Raw genomic sequence first — 12,661 nt, forward strand, 5'->3', positions numbered from 1 at the left:
CTGTGGTTGTTCAGCTGACAGTAGCCGGTGGCTCTTCTGCACAAAGACAGGGGAAGGAGTGCTCTGACGCACTATGTCAAACCACGTTTGGCTGATGGCTGACTTCTCTGACCAAAGCGCTAACCTGATGGCAGGTGCCGTGACGCCGTTGACAGCAATGTTGCCAGATATCCAGGGGTAGTACCTGGTTGGGGCAGATTCGCCAAGAAAGCAAAGGAAAGACGGGTGGCCATCAAGCGCGTTGCGGTTGAGCAGAGAGTCGGTTGAGTTTGGTGCGTCTTGACTCGGCTCAGGGTGGAGCGGAGTGGTCTCGAGGTTCTCAGGGACCCGCCCTGACTCAGCTATCGGTGGAGTAGCATCCACGCTAACTTCATCGCAACGGGCTCGATCATGACGACGAGGATCTGGGGTCTGTGGGGACGCGACCTGGGCCCACAGTTGCCCACGACGACAGTCAATGAGGGGCGCTAGCCTATCTAGTAGGTCTTGGCCAATGAGGAACGGTTCTACCCCAACAGAGCAGATGTAAGTGGGGTGAGTGATGGACATGCCCTGGAAGGTGAGTTCTAACCATGCAATGGTTGTTACTGGGGCTTGATTCTGGGTGAAGCTAACCAAGTTGACGTCACAACGTTCGGTTCTGATGGGTCTACCTTGCGCGCGCCGCGCATCAGAAACCTCTGTGAAGACTTTAGAACACATCAGGGTGATTTCCGACCCGGTATCCAAGAGAGCTTGGAGGGAAACGTTGCCTTCTACCACCACTGGGGTATAGATACGCTTGGCGTTGCCTTTCCTAACCAAATCTCCAAGAAACTGCGTCAGGGGTGCATCCTGAGGGTCAGGCTTCACTAACGGAGGGGGTGGTTTCAACTCATCGCTGCCTATTGGGCAGGGGTCCTTTCCCCACCCCACAAGGTAGACACGCGGTGGTGGTGGGGATGGGTCCCGGCCTAGTCATGCTGACGGTTCGTCCCTGTCCTTGCTTGGCTTACCCTTCCTGTTCTTATTGCTCAGCAGTTGTTTAACTCGTGCTAATTCGGTCCTCAGTTCTGCCATCCCAAGCGGCTCTTGGTTGGCTTGTTTAGCGGTAGCTAGCTTAGGGCTCCGCTCCCTTCGAGAGGAGTTGCGATGGGGCCTTGACTGTCCGCTATTCTGAGATTTAGGGCCGTGACTGCCAGGTTTGCGGTTACCTTGCCCGTGGGCGTTGGGGCCCTGTTCCCCCTTGGCTCCAGCTTGTCGAACTTTCCAGTTACCTTTGGGTTGACTCGACGTCTGGTGGCCGGGGTTTGGGTTCGCCCAAGGGGGCCCGCGGTTTGGGGCTTCACCCCCTTCTAGGCCTAAGGACTGACCTTCCTGCTCATATAGGCTGAGGACTCTGGGATCGTCCTCGTGGCGGTCTGTGGGTCGGACGAACGTCTCCCACGTTAGTTGTGCGGTGCGGCGCATTTCTCTCATAGTATGGGGGCGCTGGCGACACGCGAGTGTTACTTGGTTACGGATGCACGGGTGAAGGTTATGGAGGAAGAGGGACTTGAAGTTGCGATCTTCCTCTAGCCCGGGCTCGCTTCTGCCCTGAAAGTACGCTGCGCGGAGCCGACGGTAGTACTCGCGAGGGTGTTTGCTTCGTTTCTGTCTGATCAGAATAGCACCCATCGTCGCAGCAGTCTCATCCTCGTACAACGAGTATTCCTCTTTCAAGTACTTACGTATTTTCTTGTAGTTGTCGAGGACTGACTGCGGTAGGGTCTCAACGAATGCTCGTACGCCACTACCTAAAGTTTTCCAGACTAGTCTGGCCTTTTCATGCGACGTAGCCTCTGGCAGGTCCAGGAGGCTACGCTCGATTTCCCGGAAATAATCATTAACGCTTCGGTGTCTATGATTTTCCGGCTCAAAACGCTCTATGTCTTTCGCAAGGACGTCGATTTGGCGGATCCTAGTTTTGCGTTCTGCGACGAGGCGTTTTGATTTTGACCCGTAGGGGTCCTCGCTGTCTTCGCTATTTGAGCTGCTCTCATATCGCCTATGTCTGCGTTTCGGCTTGTAGGCGGCCTCTCCGTCAGAGGAGTCTGAGGGTACGTAGCGCGGCGTTTTCTGCGGGCTAGAGGCTGCAGCGATATTGAAGCGTGAGGGGGTGTAGTGGGGAGTAAAGTAAAAACTCCCAGCGCCACGAGGTGGCGATCGCGCGACTTTCACGCGAGTTGAGCTTGAGTGCGGTGTCTGATCTACCGTTCTAAGCTCAGGTTCTTCCTCCTCCAGAGCGGAACTCTGTTCTTGGGAGGGTTTGGCCGATCCCTCATCTGAGCGACGAGCTTGCGTCACTTCTTCTCTGAGGTATTCTATTTCGCGCTTTAGTTCATCTTGTGTGGCTCTCAGGCCCACGAGGCTACTCTCCGCGCTTTCTGCTCTCCTTTGAGCTTCGGCCAGTTGTCGTTTTAGTGTTCTTTTCTCTTGTTCGAGGGTCATACACACATGTTCCATTTCCTTATAGTAGATCATGAACAATTTGGGTAGCCCTTCTGGGAGAGTCATAGTACGCTCCTTAAGTTCCCTAACGGCTATGTGTATTTCATCAAAGCGAGCCTTTTGGTCCAGATCACAGAAGTAATTTCTCCTATCCTCCGGGACTTGGCCTAAATCGCCTACAACGTCGAAGAGAGAGAGGAGGGGCCCTTCTGACTCCCTTGATGGGGAACGCGACATTTTGTTCGAAATGTATTAATTAACTTAAAGGAAATTAATACTAGGGGTTGATTAGGTTAGAATTTAATTTAATCCAAGTTGCTAAATAATTGATGTGGTTTCTTAGCTACTTTGTTTTCACTAATGTTTCACTTGTATTAATTAGCTCAATTAATAATTAGTTAACAATAATCTCATCTCATCTCATTATCTCAAGCCGCTTTATCCTTCTACAGGGTCGCAGGCAAGCTGGAGCCTATCCCAGCTGACTACGGGCGAAAGGCGGGGTACACCCTGGACAAGTCGCCAGGTCATCACAGGGCTGACACATAGACATAGACAACCATTCACACTCACATTCACACCTACGCTCAATTTAGAGTCACCAGTTAACCTAACCTGCATGTCTTTGGACTGTGGGGGAAACCGGAGCACCCGGAGGAAACCCACGCGGACACGGGGAGAACATGCAAACTCCACACAGAAAGGCCCTCGTCGGCCCCGGGGCTCGAACCCAGGACCTTCTTGCTGTGAGGCGACAGCGCTAACCACTACACCACCGTGCCGCCCCTAGTTAACAATAATGATTATTATTAATAATATTAATTAAGTACTTGGATTAGATATTACTCTAATGTACTAATCAATTAAACCAGTTTATCAGCTAACTGTGGTTGGCAGCTGAATTTCAGTTCTGTGATTAACACACTGTTAATGATTCACCATTAAAGTCATCTGTGTTATACCTTGGCAGTTGATTTTGGGTATACAGCAGCTTACAAGTTATTGTTGAGAAATTCACAAGGTCATTAAACTATTCCTCACACGGGGCACCACTTTAATGTAGGTTGAATTGGGATTAATTAAATTATAAATTATGTAATAATTGATAATTAAATTAATCAATTTATAAATAAAGATCAGTCTCATAAAATCTTAAATTATTAATCTTAATACTCACCGTGAATGGTTACATTCAAGATTAATGGTAGCTCTGTATTAGATGGGAAACCCAGTTGTATACAAAAGCTAAATTCTGAAGGAAAAAGGAGTTCTAAATAGTTGACCTTGTGAATAAACAACAGGAACAAGTAAAATGCAATTCAATTTTATTAGCTTTTATTTGTCTACTACTCACTAATAATAATAATCTCAAAATACATTCAATGTCGGCAAAGGTAATAACAAGACAAAACAATGGAACAATTACACCTGGACTATAAATTTGAGGGAAAGAGAGAGAGAAAGAGATAGAAGGAAAAAGAAAAGAATCCCTTGTGTGTGCGTGTGTGTGTGAGGCTAGGGCAAGCCGATGCGTGTGTGTGTGTGTGTATCTGTGGGCAGATGCTAACGACTAGCCACTCTGGCAATGCTTAAACAAAATGGCGGTCAGTGCCTAGGTGTCGTATCACAGGTAACTCAATGAGGAAGGTATCAAAATGGCGTCGGAAAAATGGCGCCTGCAGGCCTAGTCGAGAACACAAGCCTACGAGCTAGCGTATCACCCTGAGGTAGCTAGCAATAAGTTGCTAAGGAGAATCTGACCACGTTACAGCTGGATCCAAACACTGTACTTAACAATTTCCAACAGACTATCTAGGCAAAGAACTCAACACGAGAGAGAGAGAGAGAGAGAGAGAGAGAGAGAGTGTATATGTGTGTGTAATAGGTGTTGGATGGAGAGGACTAGGCCTTGTAGCAGTCTAGCCTCGGAGCTTAAAATAACAAACTTGTCGCTGCGCTGCTAATCAGATAGGGAAGCTAGCAATGGAGTTAAGGAAAGGGTATCATGCAAGATACCCTGTCTAACAAGTTCAAAGAAAAAAACAGAACCAAAACAAACAATAAAAACAAACAAACACCTTCCGTGTCTGAGCGGGTATGCTAAATAGCTCAAAGCTTAAACATGACCCTAACAACCATCTGAATAAGCTACAAATTAAAAATTTGCCCAAGTGCCTACTCAATGCGATGGAAGTTCTTTCTCCGATGTCCGCGCTGAGGGTCGCGGTCCGAGGAGAGGAGGTTAGCGGCGCGTTGCGTCCAACCGCGGCTAATGAAGCAGGGAGATGGAGGCCTAGCTGGCCCACGGTGCTTCAGGAGAAACCTCCGGTGATGCGTCGACGAGAAAAAGCTGAGAGGAGCGAAGCTGTCCGCAAATGCCTCTTAGTGTGGAAAACTACTTAACTGTAGTTAAACTTTGCAAAGGTTTAGAATCAAAACCACTATATCGCTGAAACTTAGCGGGTCGTTCAAAAGTTCGGCCGAAACTAATTTGAACAGGCTGTTCTCAGACAATAGTGGTTAGTCTCAACACTGTAGGCGAGCGTGCCAACAGTCCGTCCGACCACTCCAGTAGCCAGAACACGAGAGGACGAATCGAGGCGCTCTCGATACAGTTAAAGCAGTTCCACTTCACGTCACATCCGGGTGGAGCGCGCAAGGAATTGTGGGATCGTTATAGGGGGCGCTGGCGAGTTACCAACAGAGGGCACCGCGGGTGCGGCGGGCCGGCTGGGGTGGTGCCGGCCCCCGTCTCCGCGGTAGGGGAATGGGGCAAGGACGGGACACAGAAGGAGGGGGAGAGAGAGAGAGAGAAGAGGAGAGAAGAGAAGACGCCGTCTGCTGTCCTGCCGCTGGAACAGCCGCCAAATGATCCTCCACCAGCTCAACTGCCTGATCCAGCGACGCCGGGCGGTGGCACTGGACCCACTCCATGGTTCCTGCTGGTAAGCGAGCGATGAATTGTTCCAGCACCACCTGGTCAATGATCCCCTCAGCGTCGCGGTTGTCGGCCCTCAACCACCGCCAGCAGGCGTCCCGGAGCTGCTGGCCAAACGCGAACAGCCAGCCGACTTCCTCCAAGCGCAAAGCGCGGAAGCGCTGGCGCTGTTGCTCTGGAGTGCGCCCCACGCGCTGGAGGACGGCCCAGCGGAGGTCTGTGTAGGCCAGCCGGCGGTCGGCGGGGAGCTGTAGCGTGGCCAGCTGCGCCTCTCCCGTTAGGAGGGGGAGCGCCGCGCGCTGCTCCATCGGCCACCCTGAGGCTTCTACGACTTGTTCGAATAGCGTGATGAAAGCCTCGGGGTCATCCTGCGGACCCATCTTGGTGACGGTGAGGGGAGACGGGCCCGCAGCTGGAGTGCTGGTGGACCCCGCCGATGCAAGTAGGTGCCAGAACGCCTCGCGGTCTTCCTGCTGGGCCAGCACCAGGGCTTCGAAGCGTCGCTCTTGTTCCTTCCGGAGGGTGACAAGCGCCTGGTGCTGGCTTTGCTGGGCCGTAGTGAGGGCATGGACCAGGTCGGCGAATGGGGAGGACTCCATGGGGCTGATCGGCTGGTGCTCCACTCTGAATTCCCAGGTTTCAGCACCACTGTAGCGGTTGCTAGGCGTGGGTGGAGCACAGAGGACGGCAGGACAGAGATCAGGTTCATATAGGGTTTTTTATTGTCAAACTTTTCAGTCTACACAATGTATTATTCGGAGGCTAGAGACAGACTAGCGTCTTGTCCGGCGATGAGCTCCCCTGCTCTCCGCTCTCCTTCCCTAAATAGGGCGCGGTCACTGGGAAGACACACACAAACACAGGTTAATTGCCGTCAGGTGTAGTGATTCTGCCACTTACCTTCCCTGACTCCGCCCTCCTGTCACAGACTGGCGCTTGACCACGCCCCTGCTGCCACACCTGCATTGAGATTAATACGTCACTTGTATTGTGTGTTTAAGTTAGCGGTATAAGATTATTTAATTTGCTTCAGAATGTGATTGTCTCAGTTCATCTGATTATTTAATTTGCCTTTTATGTTTTATCAGTGAAAATGCATGCGTGTACATGTATGCTGCATAAGTTATAGCACCCATCCTGTTTTAATGAGAGTCAACCCACAATCATCTCATCTCATTATCTGTAGCCGCTTTATCCTGTTCTACAGGGTTGCAGGCGAGCTGGATCTTATCCCAGCTGACTACGGGCGAAAGGCGGGGTACACCCTGGACAAGTCGCCAGGTCATCACAGGGCTGACACATAGACACAGACAACCATTCACACTCACATTCACACCTACGCTCAATTTAGAGTCACCAGTTAACCTAACCTGCATGTCTTTGGACTGTGGGGGAAACCGGAGCACCCGGAGGAAACCCACGCGGACACGGGAAGAACATGCAAACTCCACACAGAAAGGCCCTCGCCGGCCACGGGGCTCAAACCTGGACCTTCTTGCTGTGAGGTGACAGCGCTAACCACTACACCACCGTGCCGCCCAACCCACAATCAATGAAGTCAAATCAGTCTTAGTTGAGCAAGTCGGTAACGGTATTTCTTACTTTCACCATAAATTTTTATTTATATGACTTTGGTCTATAGCTGTAAAAGGCCTCGGCCTTAAAACCGGTTCCCGCTGTGACGTCCTGTACTCAGGGCTGGCTGGCTCAGCAGGGCAGCTCCAATCATAACTTTGCAGTCGATTTTAACTCTCAAAAATATATATTTTTTATTCCCATTTATGCAGAATACAAGAGTTAAGGATGGAGATACTATCCACTCAGAGATGTATTTAAAAATAAAAGGCTCAGCGTATCTCCTTTAAGCTAGACTCAGATGAATTCCCACCACAGAAGCAGTCGAATCGGTTAGGAAATGACTTCAAGACAGCACCTTACCGGACAGAACGAACCTCACCACGGACCAGAAGAAGAAGAAGCAGCAGCCTTAATTTGTCATATGCACACTCAAGCACAGTGAAATTCATCCTCTGCATTTAACCCATCTGAAGCAGTGAACACACGGGCGCAGACATCCCAACCTGACAAAATTCATTTCAGGGAGGTCCCCCTCTTTGGGGAAGGATTTTTTTGGGGGGAGGCAAATACATTGCCGGAGGGTATGGGGGTTCTCCCCCAGAAAATTTAGATTTGGTTGCTGTGATTTCCTGCATTCTGGTGAATTTTGGGGTGGCCTTTTGGAGATGAACAATATCTGAATTCACTCAGATTCATAGCTGACACCCTGACTTGGGCACTTAGCTGCCCCCAACCCATAAACTATGATAACTACAATGTGACATATATTAAGCTCCTAACTGGCTGAATCTGAATCTCTGCTGGCTCTCCTGGTGTTTCTGTGTAAAATAAAGCTCCTGGTGTTTATGGGAACAGCGGTACTTAATTTTGTATTTTTGTACAATAATTCCCCTTTTACACTCTGACACACGAGTCGGTTAAAATTATGAAACGCTTTCCTTGATGTTCAGTTGCTTTCGCTCTGGGATCATTTTCTCATCCATTTCTCTCTTCCTCAAGCTCCCTCTCTCTCTCTCCCCACCTCTCTCTCTCTCCCCCTACTTCTCTCCCTCCCCCTACCCCTCTCTCCCCTCCCCACCTCTCTCTCCCCCCCCTCCCTCTCTCCCCTCCCCACCTCTCTCTCCCCTACCTCTCTCTGTCTCTCTCTCTCCCTCTCCCCCTACCTCTCTCTCTCTCCCCCCCACCTGTCCGTCTCTCTCTCCCCCACCTCTCCGTCTCTCTCTCTCTCCCCTCCCACCTCTCCGTCTCTCTCTCTCCCCTCCCTCTCTCTCTCTCCCCTCCCACCTCTCCGTCTCTCTCTTCTCCCTCTCTCTCTCTCCCCTCCCACCTCTCCGTCTCTCTCTCTCTCCCCTCCCTCTCTCTCTCTCCCCTCCCACCTCTCCGTCTCTCTCTCTCCCCTCCCTCTCTCTCTCTCCCCTCCCACCTCTACGTCTCTCTCTCCCCCCTCCCACCTCTCTGTCTCTCTCTCTCTCTCCCCTCCCTCTCTCTCTCTCTCTCCCCTCCCACCTCTCCATCTCTCTCTCTCCCCTCCCTCTCTCTCTCTCCCCTCCCACCTCTCTGTCTCTCTCTCTCCCCTCCCTCTCTCTCTCCCCTCCCACCTCTCTGTCTCTCTCCCCTCCCTCTCTCTCTCCCCTCCCACCTCTCCGTCTCTCTCTCTCCCCTCCCTCTCTCTCCCCTCCCACCCCTCCCTCTCTCTCTCCCCTCCCACCCCTCCATCTCTCTCTTCCCTCCCTCTCCCTCTCTCTTTCTCCCCTCCCACCTCTCCGTCTCTCTCTCTCCCCTCCCTCTCTCTCTCCCCTCCCACCCCTCCGTCTCTCTCTTCCCTCCCTCTCTCTCTCCCCCCTCCCCCCACACCTCTCCATCTCTCTCTCCCCTCCCTCTCTCTCTCTCCCCTCCCACCTCTCCAGCTCTCTCTCTCCCCTCCCTCTCTCTCTCTCCCCTCCCACCTCTCTGTCTCTCTCCCCCCTCTCTCTCCCCCCACACCTCTCCGTCTCTCTCTCTCCCCTCCCTCTCTCTCTCCTCTCCCACACCTCTCCGTCTCTCTCTCTCCCCTCCCTCTCTCTCTCCTCTCCCACCTCTCTGTCTCTCTCTCCCCTCCCTCTCTCTCTCCCCTCCCACCTCTCCGTCTCTCTCTTTCCCCTCCCTCTCTCTCCCCCCACCCACCTACCTACCTCTCCGTCTCTCTCTCTCTCCCTCTGTCTCTGTCTGTCTCTCTCTCACTCACCCTCTGTCTCTCTGTCTGTCTCTCTCTTGCTCACCCTCTGTCTCTCTGTCTCTCTCTCTCTCCCCTGTCTCTCTTTCTCCCCCTCTGTCTCTCTGTCTGTCTCTCCCCCTCTGTCTCTCTCTCCCCCTGTCTCTCTCTCCCCCTCTGTCTCTCTCTCCCCCTCTGTCTCTCTCTCCCCCTCTGTCTCTCTCTCTCCCCTTCTGTCTGTCTGTCTCTTTCCCCTTCTGTCTGTCTGTCTGTCTCTCTCCCCCTCTGTCTCTGTCTGTCTCTCTCCCCCTCTGTCTCTGTCTCTCTCTCCCCCTGTCTCTCTCTCCCCCTCTGTCTCTCTCTCTCCCCCTCTGTCTCTCTCCCCCCTCTGTCTGTCTGTCTCTCTCCCCCTCTGTCTGTCTCTCTCCCCCTCTGTCTGTCTGTCTGTCTCTGTCTCTCTCTCTGTCTGTCTCCCCCGTCTGTTTCTCCCACGCTTTTCTAAGAAGAAGGAGAAACAGGTGAATCAAGGAGGCGGGGCCTGTAAGCCAATTGGCTCCTCTAAGCCAATCAAATGACAGGCTTTATGTACAAAATCCCCCCAAACAAGGCAAGTCAGGGTTGAGCTAGTTAAAGAATCAAAATATAACTAATATTACAGTTTTAAAAACTTTTAATTATTAAAATTTTAATGTCGGTGAACAACTGCTTCAGATGGATTGTTAGGTTTATATAAGTATTATTCTTGACCAAGAAGGCAGTAATTTATTAAAATGGTGACAAAATTAAGGATTAATTTCTGTTCAGTTAAAATGACCTTCTGTCTCGGCTGGACATTGTTTAAGAACATATTCTTGATATGAGATGTTTTGCTTATGACTGTCTTTGTTTAGGTTTGTTCTTATTTTTTGTTTACTTTCTTATAACATATCTTTGTTTAACATTGTTAAAGACATATTCTTATTTGTTATTTTGCTTATGATTGTCTTACTACATATTGATGAAATCAAGATGTAATTTGCGGACTTAGCACAAGACACACATTCATGTGTTAAGAATTTATGAGCTTTTTCATCTTTTAGCTTTTAGATTCTTCAAACTATTCCTGTTTAAATTGGCATTAATTTCTGATGTTCTTTGACTAGACTTCGTAGACTAGATATATTATCTGTGTTTAAAAATTCCATCTTAAGTACATAGTGCCCTGACCTGAAGGGGTGTATATAAGCAATGACCTTTAAAATCTGTTTGTACCTTGCTATCATGTCATATCATCAGAAATATGTCATTATGTTATGATTTACACGCACACTGATGGAGATTATTTGACCTGCCCCCAGATCAAGCTGCTCACTTGCTCGCAAGTCAAGCACACACACATACATCTGAATATTCCATCAGAACAGTGATGTAATTAAAATGTGACCTGCTCACACACACACACAAATAGACACAGATATCAAAATGATGTCACTTACTCACACCCTCCCATAGACACACACACACCCCTCTCTGAGGTCACATACAAACACACACACACATTCGACAGACACAATAGCCGTTTGGAGAGATTATAATTTGTTATAAAAGGTGTTTGTAATATTTCATCTTTGGCGAGAAAACTGTGAATAAACAGCAGTGAAACCGATCTCTGGTTCTCTGTTTTTTTGCGATGTTCCGCCCCAGAATTCTGCAGGTGGCACGAGGGCGGGGGTCCCGAGAAGTAAGTTGACCAATTGACCGTTTCCGACTGGGTGAACCCTAACAATTTGGTGGCCCGTACGGGGATACTTCCAATCAGGTAGGGTCTCTTTTAATTGATTAGTTGGGGGGGACTTCCGCCTGGTGGGAAGTATCAGAAAAAAACCCAGTTGTTTATTATTTTGGTTATGCTATTGGTAATCCTCGTGTAGAGGCACGGGACGATGTTTTTATTTTGGTGAACCTCGTAGACTTTTGTTTACGGGATGTTTTTATTTTGGGGATCCTCGTAGACTTTTGTTTACGGGATGTTTTTTGGCGAACCTCTTGGAAGAGCCACGAGAAGATTGGTTAAACCTCGTGTAAAAGCACGGGAAGGCTATCCTCGTAATTTGTTTACGGGAAGGTGATCCTCGTGAAGTGAAGGAGCTGTCACGGGAAGAGCGCATTTTTTTATGTTAAACCCATAATAATTACCCTAATTAATCTCGGGACTGATTCCTTCGTGCCACCATGGGGGGAAAATTGTATTGTATTAAGGTACCCAGACCCCAAGAAAAAACCCACGGGATTGGATGATTGTTGTGGTTTAGCATTCTACACAAATTCTAGACAATTTGGCTGGCTCAGTTTTGATTTATCCTCATTCAGGTATTCGCAATCTCTAGGAGCTGTGTAATGTATCTTTAATTGTTATAGCATTTATATAAGGCATTACTGGATATGCACAAAATAATGAAACAACAAATCAGTACTCTGGACATGAACAGTCAGAACTGTGTTCCTGGTGTGCATAAATGTCAAACCTTTGGTCAATCAAACCTGTATAACCAACTTCCAAAATCCTTATTTCCTTTATAAAATCCTTATAAGATGCAAATTAAAATAATTTACCTAAAATTTGAATGATAATTAACAATGATATATCCCAGTTACTTTTTATTCAATATTAATAACAATAAACTTTAAGAATGAATACAAAGCTTCAATGACAAAAAAACACAAAGTGTAAATGTTATGTGCTCTTTTATCATCGTGGGAATTGATTATAGCTCTAAATAAATATTTAAGTGTTTTTTGTTAAAAAGAATCCGTATAACTTTATTTGTACGCCCGTATACTATGTTTATTAAATCAAATCCGTATAAAATACGGACATTCTGTATATGGTGCATTTTAATCTCAACGAAAGCTTCACTGAATCGATTCTTTAGAACAAACTCGCATGCGTGTGAATCAATTTACTTGATTCTTGACTCAGAAACTACGGAAACCTTATTTGTATTCCTGTTTTCAAATTGTAAACAATAATCACACTTTCATGCTGCATGAAATTAAAGTATGAACTTTCCTCAAACCATTACGTGTGCATGAACTCAACAAATGCCGTTGATGCGTCTGTATCGATTCGCTTGATCGAGTCATTTTTATGTTTCGTCCCGAAAAAGATCCGAATCGTTTGTGAATCTCATCACTGTTAGAAATCCTCTTCCCTTAACACAGAATGGAATCATCAGAGGAAAAATCTGCTTCTTAATCAATTAGTTTCAGCGTTTGGTGAGTAGATCATCTGTATTTTATTTTCATTGTGTGTTGATAGTCCGAAACTTGTAACTGGAAAGTCACGAGTGGTCTGCGAGGTGATCTCTGAACAGGTCCCTGAGCACTCTACAAGACTATTAGTGTGTTTTAATAATTAATAGTGCAGCTATTAATGCAGTTTCATGTCTAGATCTTATAAATGATGAATACGAAGTAGTTAAAACTAAGACAGAAGTATGTGACGG

The sequence above is a fragment of the Neoarius graeffei genome, chromosome 6, assembly GCF_027579695.1.
Source record: "Neoarius graeffei isolate fNeoGra1 chromosome 6, fNeoGra1.pri, whole genome shotgun sequence".
In the NCBI taxonomy this organism is placed as follows: Eukaryota; Metazoa; Chordata; class Actinopteri; order Siluriformes; family Ariidae; genus Neoarius; species Neoarius graeffei.